Here is an 18,068-nt window from a genome sequence, read left to right as displayed (position 1 = left end):
ATATCATAATTATTACTAGAACAACAGAAGTAGGCTACTGACAATAAAACAAGTTAGCAACATAACAACAAAGCTACAAACGGGTTTAAGCTTAAAATGCATTCTTCAAAAAGATGAGTAAAAGCAGCCAGAGCAGCATCTGTCTCCTGCAGAGGGCTAGCTTGATGTTCCAATAAGGTGGGAGCAGCAACACATAAAGCCGTAGCACCACCAAGGTTGCAACAGTGGAAGCCAGACAGAGAGAATTGGACCAGAATCAGAAGATTGCAGAACAGTTGGGGGTGTACAGGTGTGATTTTCATTTTCCTGGAAAGGTTTACGATCAGCCTGCCTCTCCAGAATGTTTCTGAGTGATCACTTTCATCTCGATGGGAGAAGCCTTTTCCAGGTTAACAAAATGCCCCCATCTGCAGGTACAGTGTTAGCCTTCCCCATCTCCACTTCTCAACCCAATTCATGACTTAATAATGATTCTGGAACGGCACGTAACACAGCTCTTTCCACCAATATAGGTACCCAGCTCAATAAAGGCAACACCAGCCAGCATAAATTGTCTAAAGTAGCCTGCATTGTACGACAGAGAATAATTAAGCATTACAATAATATGATGTTAAGCCACACACTGCTGGAACAGCTTCAGTCTGCCTTGGCACAGGCTCAAACATTGTGTGGGGCTGTATAGTGGGATACAGCATTCTCTTAGAGGAAAGTCCTTCTCTTGGTGCAGTGTTCTATTTCTGGAAAGGTCTTTCCTCTATTTTGGCAGTAGCCTGAATAGGGCAGGACAGATCAACATTCATTTTGAAACGAACCTTTTTTCTGGATTCAAACATGTCCACTTTATCCATGGCATGTATACATTTATTACTGCATTAAAGTATTTCCTCCTGGGCCTAGCCTCCGACCAGTGTTTGTCATTTCTCTAGTCATGTGCTTCTCATGACAGGAAAACTTGTGTAAGATTTACTGGCAGGTGCGATGTGCCCTCTATCACTCCACCCTAAATTTCTGCCCCGCCAGTGCTCAATTTGCGAGAGCCGCGCTTTTGACCACTCTCTGGGGACCGGCGTCTGATCAAGAGCAGCGGCTCTCAAATCTTTTTCCAAGATGGTGCCGGGGTCATGTAGGAGGCCGAGGGGAGAGGAAATGCTGTCGGAGACGACCTCTTTGTAGTTGCCTTTGTTGCAGGTGTTCTGCCAGTCTTTGTTAAAGCACTCTGTTCAATATTACAACCTGCCTGACATCTGGTGGCCTCAGCCAGGCCGAGGCAGTAGAATGATGATCACGGATAATCCCACCATGTCTCCTGACAGAAGACACATGCAGGATATAAACACACTTTTGTATAAAAGGAATTGTTTATTGTCTTCTGAACCAGCAATTGACCAACTACTTATTTTGTATGTACTTATTGTACAGTACCAAAAAAAAAGTGTGACACACTGCGGCTGTATTATAAACCAAACAAAAGACAAAAAAACAAAAGTGTGTGCGTACACTCACTCACTTTCTCTCACACGCACGCACACACACACACACACACACACACACACACACTCACACGGATACATGTTAAAGTTCTGCTCTAGCCAGTGTTACTGATACAATTGTTTCATCATAATTGAGATGTGTCCCCATCAACGCCCAACTGTGGAGGTGGATAAAACACAAGTGTAGGGGAAGTTTGGCTCCACGTACCCAACTTTGTTTCCAAGTCTTTCAACTTTGTAGCAGAGGAGAAGCTGGAAGTGTTAAGCCACCATGTGTTTTGAGCTTGTCACAGTGAAGCGCTCTGGCCCCGGGTGGATGATGTCAGCCCTGAATACCTGCCCACCATCAGCGCATGGTGAGCATCTGTGAGCTGTTAGGGCCACTTCATCTTACACCACATCCACAGACTGCCCAGGGAGCGGGTTGTGGTGTTAATGTGTGAGGGGAGTGCGAGGAAAGGTATAATATCAATTTGTCCGGCCATATTCAAAAAGGCACAAAGAGTGACCGGGCTGTGTTTAATTTTCTTTTTTTCGGTGAGTTCAGGTTTAAATTGGTACAGGGCAGCCCGGTGCTGGGCTGCCATTACTGTGTGGACAGTACTTGTCATACTGTATGATGTCACAGAGTGTACAGTATAATGGTATTCTGTATCTTATAGTTTGATTCCACAAAGAAAATCAATCTGAAGTGGATAAAGCATTACTCTGAAGTTATCATAAAACCATTTTCTTTTGTTTCTCTTTTCAAGACATACACTTGACCTTTGACCTGTACTACATGTGGCATCATGACTGTCCAGAGCCATTAGTTGAACATGTACAGGCCATCTAGAACAGCGGTTCTCAAACTTTTTCAGCTCGAGACCCAATTATTATATTTTTTTGCCATTTGTACTAGTTCTGAAAAATTGTGAAACATTTATAGATAAATGTAAAATATAAAATATATGAATATTTCAGAAAATCTTTTGAAGTGTTTTTTATTTATAAGAACAACAAACAAAAAAAGAAAAGAAAAACGGGTTATCTACTCACGTCCCATAAAAACGTGCCTGCAACCCAAAATGAGTCGTGACCACGTTTGGGAAACATTAATCTATGAGATGGTGGTAGTAACCTGTGCAATATCTCCTCTGTATCAACAGTATGTGCTACAAGAATACTTGTATATACCAGGCGCTCGGGTGGCGAGTGGTAAAATGCCTGCCTACCACCGCGGAGGTTGTGGGTTAAAATCTACCATGGTGCATCCGGGCTTTGTCGTGCGCCAATACGTACACATTTGCAGTGGTAGAAAGTAACTAAGTACATTTACTCAAGTACTGTACTTAAGTACGATTTTGAGGTATTTGTACTTTACTTGAGTATTTCCAATTTCCAATACTTTTACTTCTACTCCACTACATCTCAGAGGCAAATATTGTACTTTTACTCCACTACAATTATTTGAAAACTTTAGTTACTAGTTACTCTTCAGATATAAATCATGATACAATGAAACATACATTAACCACTTTAACCCTATTTTATACCTAGGCTATTTGAAAATAGCCGATCTACAAGCTCACAACGCGTCGCGATGCGACGCGTTGTGAGCTTGTAGATCTGCTATTTTCAAATATTTAGTACTTTTACTTTTGGCACTTTAAGTACATTTTGATGCCAATACTTTTGTACTTTTACTCAAGTAAATTTTGAATTCTGTACTTTTACTTGTATCAGAGTATTTTTATATTGCAGTATTGGTACTTTTACTTAAGTAAAGAATTTGAGTACTTTTTCCACCACTGCACAATTGGCCGGGGAGGTTGATATATCACTGTATGTATTCATATTGGCTGGGGCGCAGCACCTGTCATCAGGGAGTGTTGGGCGGAAGGAGTAGGACGAAGGCCCTACGTCCTCCTCTCGGTGGGGGCTCCTCACTGGCAGGCGAGTCAGTAGGATACAACAGCAGTGACAACACAGAAATGTGTGTGGGGAAGACATAATTGGCAATGACTAAATTGGGGAGAAAAAAGGGTAAAAAGCTAAACAAAAAAGAATACTTGTATACAAGGCAAGCAAAAGATAGTTATCATTATGGACATACATTACTTTGTTAGATGAGTTGAAATGCTAATAGCTGGGTTCACATCTTTACTCTTTAACGAAACAGGGCTATTTAGCATCTCCTGATTATTGTAATTTTGACATACATTTGCCATCTTTCTTATATGATATGCAACTGCAACATAGTAATAGCAAATTGTACCACACAGTGAAGATTATCAATAGTAACAATGTACGTACAATCCTTCATATCGTTGTCTACAATGCGTCAGAACTTGAAGATGTACAGCGCAGTATGTCAAGTCATGCCAGCGTGATTTGACAGCTCTCAGAGCTTAAAGCATTTGCTCATGGTAATGACAGATGTGTCTTTGACTGACGGGATGAGCCGCTGCCCTAAGACGCATCACCCCTCAAACTCTGACACATAGATTCAGCACTCACTTTGCGAGCACAATGCATGAGCTAAGTGTTCGAGTTCTTGAATCCAGGTCTAAGGTTCTTTTACCGAGCATCACAGACGAAAAGCCCATTGACAGAAATGGCAGCCGCCCTGTACCACAATTAATGTGTGATTCCTCCGTACACAAAGAGCATGTCAAAGTGCCCTGCCCCTCTCCACTCAGGCCTTTCACAATACAAATCCCCCATCATTCTCCTTGAAAAAAAAAAAGAAAGAAAGAAAGAAAGATCTAGCTAACATTCAAAAGCTATTTTCCTCTGTCTGAGCAGATGTGTATGTAACTTTTTCACCCTAGCTTGGAATCTTGTGATGACTTGTTGCTCACAAACAAGTCAGCCTGTCATATTTGTCAGGCTCTTGTTTTGTTACGATTAACCAGCCTGAGCGCTCACAGAATCAGCAGACTACTATCCATGTTCTATTGCTTGCTATCCAATCTATTTTTCTTGTAACCATTCCAGCCTTCTGCTGTGACAGGCACATTATCTTCATATGGCACGGGAATGCGTACTTTGTAAGTATAACATATTTACAGTGGTGGAGTAAAAGTAAAGGTATCAATACTGCAATGTAGAAATACTCTGTTAGGTAAAAAGTAAAAGTCCGGAATTAAAATTCAAATTCAAATTCAAAGTATTGGTATCAAAATGTACTTAAAGCTTTCATGACATTCACTTTTACACCACATTCAAAGTCTTTGTCCTGGTCCTTCAAAAGTGTACAAAAAGTTTTAAGTGAAAATTCCATTCCAGTGATCAATGGCAGGTGTTTTTCTCTCACATTTCTAAAGCCTTTTCAACTGCAATGAAAAAATAAATCTTTGCCTGCGGGTGTCGCTGGTGAGGGATTTTGCCTGTCAATCATCGCCTTTGCTCCGCCCCCCCCAAAGGAAAGGATAGGGGAGGGGAGGGGCGAGGAGGAGAGTGGGCGGGATTAATCGACTGTGACCTCACTGTCGAAGGGCCAAGCTCAGATTACTTTTCAGCCTAATTATTCAGAAAACCCCAGACCACAGAAAATCCACTGAATGTTCTAAGTTCAGGTTTTTTGGATGTAATTGAGGTCATAAAACCCCAAATAAAACATTGAAAATAAAAAAAGTGAAAATGAATGTCATGATTTATGACATTTTTTTTTTTTTATTATCTCAGGTAATTTGTAAATATGTAGATAACTTGTCTGGCCTTCTGTTGCTCTCTTGTTTTGATCTCCTTCCCACCTGCCCCCCACCCTCTTCTTCTCCCCCCCCCCCCTCTTCTTTCTATGGAAACTAACGTTGCGATGGGAACGATGTACAAAAAAGAATTTCACCCACTTTTTTACCTTGTAAACCTGTGATGTGACAATAAAACTGATTCTGATTCTGATACCTTTAAAGTACCAAAAGTAGAAGGTACTCATTATGCAGAATGTCCCATTTCACAAGTTTTCAAATGTATAAAATGTATTAAAATCTTTTGAAAATAGCAGATCTACAAGCTCACAATGCGTCGCATGGCGACGCATGGCGACGCATTGTGAGCTTGTAGATCGGCTATTTTCAAATGGCCCAAATGTATATAGGGAAGTGGTTAATGTGTGTTTTGTAATATTAATCAAAATCTATATTTTAAAATAATTGTATAGGTGGAGTAAAAGTACAATATTTGCCTTTGAGATGCAGTGGAGTAGACGTAAAAGTACAGCAAATTGGAAATACTCCAGTAAAGTAAAAAAACACCTCAAAATTGTACTTATGTAGAGTACTTGAGTAAATGTACTTAGTTACTTTACACCACTGCATATTTACTGTAAGCTTGTTTGCTCAAGGTTTAGTAGGCTATTTGAAGACATAGCATTATACTGTACATGCCAGGAGAAAAAAAACGAAATGTCCCCCTTTAAAATATGGAGACATTTGGGCTCAAATGTGTGTACAACCACACCTGTAGCTTACAGCATGTACATGTGTCAGGGAGAGTCTTGGACTGCAGTGAGACATACGTGTATATTTATATCCATTGTGCAGCCTTGAATCACTTAGCGCGCGGGGTGTCACAGGGGCCAGCCTAGTGCAGTCAGTGTCCCTCCTACAGCGCTGCACCTCCTTCAGGAAAATGTGGTAATAATAACCTAGTGTGCTGTGCGCTGGTTCTCAAAGTGGCGTCCAGGGACCCCCATGTGGGTCCTTAAGGGGGGTTTCAGGGGGTCCCCAGCAAAATGAGGAAGAATAAAAAAACTTAAAACGGGATATTTCACTTTCAAACATGTTTTGGGGTCGTTTTAAATGTCTGCTTCGGTTTTTGTGAGAACCGCAGAGAGTTTTTAAGTTGCTTGATTCAGTATTTGGATATTTGATATTCATTTGATCCAACACGCCCCCTTCCTATACAAACCCATTGTAACTTCAAACTCCATTATAATGTTAGATTAATTGAAAACGTCCTTGCTTCTGATGACTGATATTGGCCTTCTAATGCGTGATGGGTCCGTGTTTTTCATTATTATTTTTTTAATTTTGGGGGGGAAATGAAAAACATAAAATTAAATTAAATAAATGAAAAACCCAATTGAAAAAATACGGCCAAATGACCCCAAACATGTTTGAAAGTGAAATATCCCTTTAAGCCCAGTTCTTCAGCTATTGAAAAAATTATTGAGGTACCAGTGCCACTGACCCAGTGTTACCATTCAGATGGCTTAAGTCAGCACAACACTTAAGAACGGATATATAAAGTCCTATTTAGACAAGCTGTCTATATGGCTGATTTTCAGTTAGTGCTGTGCAGGATTAAAAGCTATACGCTTTATGTTATTAAACCAGACTGGTTGTATACAGAGATATTATCTGTATATCTGTAAGTATCACCACAAAAAGTTAACAACTCACTCTATGCCTGTACCAAGCACTCATCAGAGATCCCCCATAATACCACACCCCCCCGATCCTACACTTCCGACTATCCTACCACACTGACACTTAGGCTACACTTAGCTCACAACAGCCCACAGTCATTTGCAACATAGCTCTCAACAAATCTGATTTACAGGATCGTTGTTGGCATACAATCTCCGGCTCAGTAAAGAATCTATTAATTCAGCAACAGACAGTTAGTGTATACTTACCCTATTCTGATACAGTACCATTGCTGTGTCATCGTCATCATATGATGAAAGTGATAGATCCCCTACGTCGGCCCCTACAGAATGAAAAAAGCTGTAGTGTGTTTTTTTTTTCTTTCTATAGAGCCACGGCCCACGGGTTAATGCAGTTTTTTTATGTACTTTACCTGCCTTTTGGCTTGCCAAATGGAAACCCTGAACTCACCCTAACTCCCCAAATGATATGTGCATGTGGCTCCCAACTGTACACTATTTGAAGATAAAGAGAAATGGTATATCAAACCGAAAATTCACATGATGAACTATTGGCATTTTTATCTAGTCTATGTTATGTTTGTCATTACATAATGACAATAAGTGCTATATTGAAAGTTGAAGACTTTCACTGTCCATAGACATGGGTGAGGACATCCCTAACTGAAACTGGTAATACATTTTCAGACATACACATACTATACAGTATAGTAGTATGTGAACGCTATAGCATTGTATGTACAATTAACCACTTCTTACACACTATATATATATCTCATTGACTGGGGTCCCCCAGTGGTCTATACTTGGTCTCCTCCTTTTTCACCTCTACACCACATACGAGGGATGCTAGGGTTCATGTAGTTAACAATTCTGATCTAAAATGCATAGATGATTCGTTCCATGTAGCAATCGACCCCCTACTAGACATAGATTAGTATATCCACTTTCTTTTCTCTAATATCAGGCTGTCACTCAGGTGAAAACAAACGCTGATAGACAAATTGAATGTCATCTTTGAATTGGCTGCTGACAGAAGCCAATTGGATTCTATTTTTGTTCTTACTCAAATAACACATCTCAGAGGAAGGAACATCTCTTAAAATCCATTTCAAAGGGGAAGACATGCCTGAAATTGTCACAGTGATGCATTTTCCAGAGATTTAGCAATACAGCTGGAATAGGTTTGTTCAGGCAAATTGCTGTGCGGGGCCATCAATGAGAAGTCGACAGGGCTGGCATAGAGCCAACTACATAGCAGGCCCATTGCAGTCATCAAGAAGAATTCACTTTGCAGTTACAGCAGTGACAAAGGAGTAATGATGTGACCAGTAGAAACCTGTCGATGAAAGGAGGCGTGATAAGTGTGAATGCGGTTGGAGAAGATCTGTAGACAAAGTCTAAAAACCTTGAAGTACTTGAGTTGAACAACTTAAATTCAGTTTCATTCATATTTGACACAGTCAATGTGCTCTTATGTCTCTTTGACTTACTCTCAGAGTGATGATACACTAAAGCTTTTGTGCAATGCATGACATGTTGGCCACCAATATGTCCAGCAGGAGCCAATAATCTGTACAAATGTTACCAACAGGTTTGAATTTGATTTATGCAGCATCTGCTGAACTGTGACACTGTTGTTTATTAAGTTCACTGCGCAGACACGTGCAAGCGCGCACGCGCACACACACACACACACACACACACACACACACACACACACACACACACACACACACACACACACACACACACACACACACACACACACACACACACACACACACACACACACACACACACACACACACACACACACACACACACACACACACACACACACACACACACACACACACTTTCAAGCATGTTTAGATGTATAGATTTGATCTATACACAAAGACTAATCTAACAGAAAAGTAAAACCTTGCCTTGGGTTTTGCTGAGGCTAAAATTGACCATCACAAGTGACAAAACCCAACTGATGCTACTTTGTGCTTGTCATCCGTACTGCTTCAGTTTGGTTATAAATCTCAGGAGATGGGTTCCTCCCATTAACAAGCCATTACAGGCCGCACTGCACTGCAGTGTTACTCTTCCTTAACAAGCATGGCCTTCAGTGACCCCTGACACAATGTTTTTCGTTTTCATATTTTCTCCCTTTCAGCGGCGTTGAAAGGTATTCACTTACTGTAACACTGTATGTGGTGTGCCTGACCCCTTGACCCCCGCCAGCTCACTCCCATCCCTGGAAAGCTGTCAGGGTGCCGGGGAACTATAGTCTTTACCTCTTTAAGCCTTTCTCAATTTCAATGTTCATCTTGCTGTCAATTGTTTTGAGGTCTTTACTGACTCAAATGTGAACACTACACTGTATCAATGCATCAAAGTGGGTTTTACTGTACAGTTACCATGTGCCGTCAGTTCCACCGATAATCAGCTGAAAACACAAACGTGTCCACTGTCCTGTGCCTCTGTATTCTTTTCTACTTTATAAAATAGGTACTGTGTATAAAAGGAGGCAATTATCTAATGTGGTCATTCAATTTGAACAGAACCTTTGGCCAAGAAAAGTGGTACAAATTTGTGGACTGTAGACATTTACTTTTTTTTGTACTGTAAGATTTCTGAGAGTTAAAAGTAATATGATGTGACTTAACTGGGAACAGGTGGACCTCCTTAAGTTGTAAGAAAAAAGCACAAGCATAACAAGGCCCCTGGGGTTCCCTAAGTGTGCCCTCATTTGCCATATATACCCGCATATATCTGGGTTATAATCATTAAGCACCAGTTCAGCAGAAGTTCAACATGCACCATGAGCCTGTGCAAGCCTGTTCTGAATGGGATATTTTGGTTAGTCCTGAAGCCACAGGAGAGAGACTGACCAAATGTTATGGTTTACTTGTTTCACAGCGCTCTATGGGAACTATTCTCTTTCACTGTGGAGAGAAATCAACTGGTTTAGAGTTGCAAATGGTGGCTTGTTTCCTAGCGGCTTCTCTTGTGGTTAATGTCCAGAGTTGATGTCAACGCACGTGCATGTTAAAAAACAATTTAACATGCACGTTTAGTCTTTGCGACACACAATGGACTCTCAGCCAATGAGCCGAACGGTATTATTGCAGGCGCCGTTGTCCTGCTTTGCCCCAAAATAACGATTAAGGGTTCTATCAAATATCACCATGGATCTTAAGTGGCTCTGTGGCGTCATATCGTCTTCTCCATGGCTCACCTCTGTAAAGAAATGTGATCATGGCACGCTATGCACAGCTGTAAAAAAAAAAAAAAAAGAAAGAAAAAAAAGCAAACATCAATGTGACAATTGAATACTTTGAGAAGGTAACCATTAGACATCCAAAAACATACAGCAACCTTTCCATGTGGCACTTTTCTAATACCCCCTCCTTTGTGCTTCCCAGTAAGATCACTCATGCACCTCCACTCGAACCTCAAAGGACGACAAAACCCTGGAATTCTACTGTGGGCCAATCCCATGACATGACACCACTTTCTTAAATTATGCCTAAACAAACGCTCTTAAAAAGTTGAGAGTGCACATGCCCAAGACAGCCTTAAGAGTTCCCTCTGCAACAATTACTCCCTTTAGGATTGGCTAATCCTGAAATATGGGCCTGTGACTAATGGCGGAATTTAGCAAGAAATCAGCTCCAGTTTCACCCAGCTTTATTGACTTGAATGCATGATGCAGATACCTTGGCCTATGATGAATGAGCGTGGGGGATACTGTCAGGTTCAGCCCCAACCACCGTCGCTCTCCCCCCCCAACCCCTCCTCGTCTTTCACTATTGCTTTTGTGCAGGTGATAATGAAAAGTGTCAAGGAAGCATGTAACAGGCCCTTTTCACTCGCTTGCCAACAGAATAAGCTGTCATGTCAACAATAATATTGAATGGGTACACTTGAGCTGGTTTATTTCTTGTTGTTTTACGGGGTGAGGTGCCTTTGAGGAGTATTTCTTCTTTTCGCTCTCCTGTCGTCAGTAAACTGCTATATTGTCTCTAATTCTTGAGCAGGTGCCAGCATACTACATGAATTTTGCTACAGGGCTATTGAGCTTAAAACCGCAAGAGATAAAGCCTTGTGTGTTCTTTGCACAAATGCCATATCAATGGTAAATTATGTGCGCTCTTATTTTTTTTATATGGGGAAATGTTTGTATTTGACAATGGCAATCTTTGCATTGATGAATTGGCAGAGTTAGAAAGGTGAGGTAATCCCTCAAATGCCATCAGAAGCAATTTAGAACTTAGTGTGCCTACGAGAAATTCACCTTTACCAGTGAGAGATGGAAGTTATACATTTGATTGCACCTGCACAAAGAAAGAGCAGAATGAATGGTATCACCTCTAACATCAGCTTTAAGACTCAGTTTATACATCCTGTCTTGAAACTGCCACTCAAAAGTGACAGCACACCTTAAGAAATAACAGCTGAAGCAACATATTAAGCACTGTGATTACAGTAAGACCAACATAATATAAATTGGCTTCACTTTTTTATGGACTTTCCCTTCGCTAAATCCTCTTACTGTAATTGAACCTGGCAAGGAGGACCAGAGTCTACTGATTAATGTCCCGAGACTATTGTGCTGTGTTCTCATATTTTCCATTTGGTGTATCTGCTGTATTATTTGGATCGTGCATCCATAGTTTTGTGTTGTGATAGTTTTTTGTACCATTGGGCACGGGGGTGGGATTGTGTGTGTGTGTGTGTGTGTGTGTGTGTGTGTGTGTGTGTGTGTGTGTGTGTGTGGGGTGTGTGTGTGTGTGTGTGTGTGTGTGTGTGTGTGTGTGTGTGTGTGTGTGTGCGTGTGTGCGCGTGTGTGCGCCATGTTATATGCGTGTGTGTGTGCATTTTATTGTAAATGAAATTGTAATTTTCCATGGTAGCACTGTAATTGTTGTTCTTGTTGTTTTTACCTACAGTAGGCGCCCTATTATTCAGTGAGACTGCACTGTACAGTACTGTATATGTAAGTATTTCTCACTATTCAAAGAAGAGTAGAAATATTATTTTCACAACCTCCGGTCACTATTTCTAGGACTAGCCAATGAGAAGTGACAATGAACCCTTGTAGCTGTGGCTGTGAACTCATAAGCCATATTCCTGAAAAGCTTGAATAGATATTTACACATAAACAGACATCGTTAACTAAGCTAAGCCACAACACCTACCAGTAGCACTTGTTTGATGTCAAATAGGGATTTATGATTTAAAAAACTCTACCCTTTATAGAAGAAGTTGTTGTATAAATATAAGTGCAACCTGTGCTCCCCAGATGCTATTTTACCAATAAACAAGCTTATATTATAATTTCAACACAGAGGGGGAAGACATTAAAGTACAGGTAAACATTGAAGCAATGAGGGATGATAGTCACATTTTAGACAGGAAAATGCTTATCGGTCTAAAATAGTTCAACCAAGAAAATTGTAATATGTAAACACTGATTGAATTGGAACAGAATTTGTTACAGTACATTCTATAAAACTATGTTCTGCTGGCCAAATAAAATACTTCCACTTAATTGTTTTTTCTCCATTAATCAACTTGCTATGCAGTAGAATGTGTGTTAATTTATCTATTTGTGAGTGTTCAAATGTATCAATTAGTACACTCTCAGTAACCACTTGAACCCTATCTATTCTAAGGGGGGGGGGCATTCAGCGATAATAGCAGACCTACAAGCTCACAATGCATCACAATGCCATACGTTGTGAGCTTGTAGATCGGCTAATTTTGCTAAAGATATTTGGTGTAGAGGGAAATAAGGAGGGGCCCTAGACCCCCGGGGGACTCCAGTCAGGGTTTAAGTGGATTTAAATCAACATTGAGGATTTAACGGTGTACAGCCTTTGTAGAGGTGATGGTTTCACGAGATTACACCTTGGCAGTGTTTGATATGACATTAGACAAACAGTGAAAAAGGCACTGAGTCACGCTCATGACCCCCAAAGGCAAATGTTATTGCTATGTGTTATTTTAAACTCAAGGCAAATCAAGTCAAAGTGATACATGTTGTGGTGCTGAACATCTGGAAGGATTTTTCAGCTTCTTTGTACAAAAAAAAGAAAAGAAAGAGAGCAGTCAATCAATTTGATGACTGTGTTTGTGCAAGCCTGTCCTTTTTTTATTTTTGAAACAACACTTTTTGACATGAAAAGCAATACAAACTTTATGTGTGCGTTTTATTTCTCAGTGTCAATAATCTAAATGTGGAGTGCAGACATTGCACGGGACACAGCAATTGTAAAAATCGGTGGTAGAAAGTAACTAAGTAAATTTACTCAAGTATACTTTTTGCTCCTCTATAATTAATTGAGAACTTTAGTTACAAGTCACTTTTAGTTGTAGAATATTATTATAAAACATACATTACCAATTAAGATCCTATCCTTCAGCTATTCGAAAATAGCCGACGATGTTGTGAGCTTGTAGATCAGCTATTTTTGAAAATATTTGACACATTTTGAAAAAAGGTTCTACTTCAGCACGGTAAGCATATTTTGATGCCAGTTCTTTTGTACTTTTAGGCTACTTCTTAAAACCCATTAAGACCTGGAAAGCATCTGTGTCATTTTATAATTCTTTGGCTATTCAAAAATAGCAGATATACAAGCTCGTAGCGCGGCACCGAGTGCCGCGCTACAAGCTTGTAGATCTGCTATTTTTGGAAAAATCGTGAAAATTAGTGCAAATCTTTGAATATATATATTTTTAAAGCTAACATTTTTAACTCAAATCTTTGCTTCTGGGGGGTCCCTGGAACAAAATATTTTGAGATGGGGGTCCACGGCCAAATACATATCATTTTGGGGGTCCTTGACATGAAAAAGTTTGAGAGCCACTGATAAAGTAGCATAGGTTTTTTTCAAAAAACTGTTAGGATTTAGAAGACATTTGTAGAATCGGCCTCAGAGTCAAAAATCGGAGTACTTCTACGTCCACTGGTAAAAAGGTAATTTGAAGTGTAGGTTTTTGTGATGAAAATTCGGTGTGTTCTGCATCTCAGATGAACCCTTCGAGACGGGCAGAGTGCAGACTGCTACGCTCAACGTCAGTTAAGAATAAGCAGTACTGTTTAATGACACTGGACCTGCCTTTATTGGCAGTGTTAAGTACCAATATGAAGTCAAAAGCCCTGTAATGACCCCCCGGGGAGCGCACCGCTTTGGTGAAACGGGGAAATCATAAACCTTCCAAGTATGGGAGTGTTATAGCAGCTGCACTGCTCTCTTGAAAAACACTGTTCAAATAATTCTGAGGAACTATACACCACGCACGCACACACACACACACACACACACACACACACACACACACACACACACACACACACACACACACACACACACACACACACACACACACACACACACACACACACACACACACACACACACACACACACACACACACACACACACACACACACACACACACACACACACACACCTTATTTGTCCTGGGTGAAGAAGAAGATAAAAGGGCTGATATGGCAACATAATGACAGCACAAGCAAAAGTGACAGTGCAGCCCGCGATGGCACTTTCGCTGAACTGTCTCCATGAGAGTCCTTGCTGATGGCGGAACTTGCCGGGCCAAACATGGATGGTGAGGTAGCATTTTCAGCTGAGGAGAGAGTTGGACACAAAGGACACAAAGGAATCAAAACAGAGTGGAAAACAACAACTTTCAACGGTAAACAGAGGAGCTGTTTAGCAACAAGGGGCCCAGCAGCATCACTTTCCGTGTTCTCAGCCAGCTCCCTCCTCACAATTGTTGGGAAATCCCAGTAGAACTATTTGTCAGGGCATATCCTTGTAGACATCAATATTAATCTACTTATTAACTTGTTAGTGTTAATCAAAATAATAATTCTCATTGGCTTTGTGAATAAATTATCGCCTCAACTGCCCAAGTTCATCGTTGCTAAACCGCACCAAATGGAATTTTCTTACACCGAAATATTGTTTTTTTGTTACTACTATATGAACTGTTAAAACTCATTATTTTCTAAAATATCTTGACCAAACTAAATTCCTTTGTGTTCTACATACTGGCTTTTTACCTTCAATATAGTCTAGAAGATATCTGCTTTTCTATATTCTTTCTCATGAGGACTAATAATGCCAAAGTAAGCTAAATAAGCTACTAGTGAATACTGAAAAGCTTCATTAAGGCATGAAGACAGTTCATTTGAAGCTACTCTTTATGAAATCATCATTTATATACAGTAGGATGTCTAGAATAGATAAATGCCATCGTTTTATAATGTATTCGAGGAATCATCCTATATATATATCCTATACGGTGCGACATAGGTGTGAGGACTAGATGTGGGGGCCGCAGGTCATTTCTATAGTGTAATCACCTAGTGTAATTAAGATGAGCCATTTCTTTCATTTAATGTAACTATTGTCCAAATAAACCTATATCCACATTTTGTATAAGCCAGTGTTTGCTTTTTTTCATATCAAGGACCCCAATTTAATATGTATTTGGCTAAGGACCCCTATCTGAATATATTAAGATGTTATGAAAATACCGCTGTACGGTACATACTGTAGGTTTAAAGTGGTTAAAACGATTTTACTGGGGGACCCCCGTGGATCCCCCTCAAGGACCCCTGAGGGTCCCCGGGACCCTACTTTGAGAACCCCTGTTATAAGCAAGGACTTTTACTTCCTCCAGTGGGTTTGTAAGTCATTTATTTTGAAGATCAGACCTTGACAGTCTCTCAACGCCTCTTTATGAGTCAGCAATGGAGCATAGCTAAACAACATGGACACAGGTGTCGGTGTTGTACGTCTGAGATCTGAGCATTGATCTCGGTGAGGTCTTCATCAAAACAGAGACCCTGACCAGGGGGGAACGTTCCCATCTGCAAGGCAATGAGCCGCTTTATCGTTCACGGCAAAATTAATAGGATGATGGCATGCAGATAGCCTGGAGATCAGATAAAACAGCCCAGCCGTCCATCAGAACCTAGTTACACTACTGTGCATACAAAATAAACAGTGGTGGAAAAAGTACTGCGATCTTTTACTAGCGGTATTGCTAAAAGTAGCAGTGCAGCTATTTAAAAATACTCTGTAGCCTAAGTAAAAGTCCTATTCAAAATTTGACTAGAGCCAAAGTACCAAAGTATTGTTGGCATCAAAATATACTTAAAGTACCAAAGTAAAGGTGTTTCAATAATAGCCGAAGTGTAAAGTTGATGTATTAACTGGTTAATGCATCAAGTTTTGTAAATCTAAATCTGCAAAGTAACTAAACCTGTCAAATAATTGTAGTGGAGTAAAAAGTACAATATTCACCTCTGAGATGTTGTGGAGTAGTTTAAAGTATACCAAAAAAATGGAGATTCGAAGTAAATTAAAAGTACCTCAAAATTGTGTGTAAGTCCAGTACTTGAGTAAATGTACTCGTTACTTTACACCACTGAAAATATACCGTTATGGCATGCAAGAACAGTTGCACTTGTGTTATCTCTACTATCAACATGGCCATCAGCGTGGTCATAGTAGGACTTTCTTCTTTCTCACCTCCATCATGATTATCTGCTACCATACGTGGGCCATGTACCTGCATGCCCGCAGCACACAACACACTATGGCGATGACTTAAGTTTCTTATGTTAGTTCATCAGGTTTGCGACAAGTGCTGAGAATGCCTGTGCATGGGATGCAAAAATGTCAAGCATGAAATCCAAAATAAAGATGTCATCATCTCTGTTCCAAGAGAAGTAAGAAATACATAGCTATTAAAGAAAACATATGGGTCATGTGTTGACTCTGTGCAAAGGGTAAGACATTTTTTCAGCCTGATTATTTGAGCAGAGAAAAGAGAGCGTTTACAAGATGGAAATAGTATTATATGAGCTTGCCACATCCCAGTGTTGGGTCATTAGGCCAAATGAATACTTGATTACTATACTTAAGCACATTTGAGTATCTGTATTTGTATTTTTGGATACTTGTGACTTTCACTCGACAACATAGCATAACATTTCAAAGACAAATATTGTACTTATGACTCCACTACATTTAAGAGAAAAGGTTATGTACTGGTAAAAGTGCTCCTCGGAGAACAGGTCTCCGCCAGGTCAGGTAGGTTATTGTGGCCTCCTAGTGGCGCTATAACAGGCTAATGTGAAAAGGGTGGCATTTCTTCCTTGGCCTAGTGGGAATGTGTGTGCATGATTTCACGGAAAACGCCTCCTGGTGGCGCTATAACAGGCTAATCTGTTATCAGCCTGTTCGGGGCAGAGGTTCGGCTTTGGCACCCAGGGAGTGTGTGTGCACAGTTTCGCAGTGCCCGGGCCAACGGTGCCGGAGATTAGCTGCTTCTTTTTTTTTTTTGCAGGCTCTAGGTGGCGCTGTGGCAGAAAACCGTAGCGCGGCGGGGGGGGGGGGGGGGGGGGGGGTCACAACGAGCTTGTAGAGCATGTGTGCTTGTACAGTAGATCTATTTTCACTATACATTTTGGAAAATTTCTGGAAAAAAACAAACAAACTATACTTTTGAATTTAAATTTGAATACAGTATGTTTAAAAGCATGTACTCCAGACAGTACTTTAAACCAGTTTGTTGAGTAGTATTTGACCAGGAGTATCTACACTTTGATTCAAACACTGATTGAGTACTTTGGGCCACCACTGAGTTTGACACAGGAGAGTGAACAGAATTTCCTTTCTAGACAGCTTCTTTGAACAAAGTTTCCAATCAGAAGCTTGAATAAGAGGGGGGCCACATGTTCAGAAAGGATGTAAGATCCAGTTTGGAGGATCACATCCACTTGGCCCCCCACTACCTGCTGTGTGACTGATAGTTTGGTATTTCTGCACGTGAATGATGTACTCTTTATTGATGTGTTGGGCCTGTTTTGCTCTCCTTTGTCAGTGGGATACTGTGCCATGTGTACATTTGCTAGCGTCTTTCCTACCATATGGCCACCCAAATAGAAGAAATGCTGTTAAAAGTGTCTTCAAAGGTTTGACTCATTCTGCTTTGAACCGTTGGTAAAAGCAGACCATGGAAACACCATTGAGACCATTGAGAACTAAATCCCTTCATGGGGAATCAAGACCCCTCTGCTTCGTGACGGGGTTCTGCATCACCCTGTTCATTTCTCACTTATGTCCAGCTTGCTGTTCATTATCCCATATTATATAAGTAAG

The sequence above is a fragment of the Gymnoscopelus braueri genome (assembly GCF_963280865.1).
Source record: "Gymnoscopelus braueri genome assembly, chromosome: 7".
NCBI classification, from domain to species: Eukaryota; Metazoa; Chordata; class Actinopteri; order Myctophiformes; family Myctophidae; genus Gymnoscopelus; species Gymnoscopelus braueri.
The sequence above is the reverse complement of the archived record's forward strand: the minus strand, read 5'-3'. Positions refer to the sequence as shown.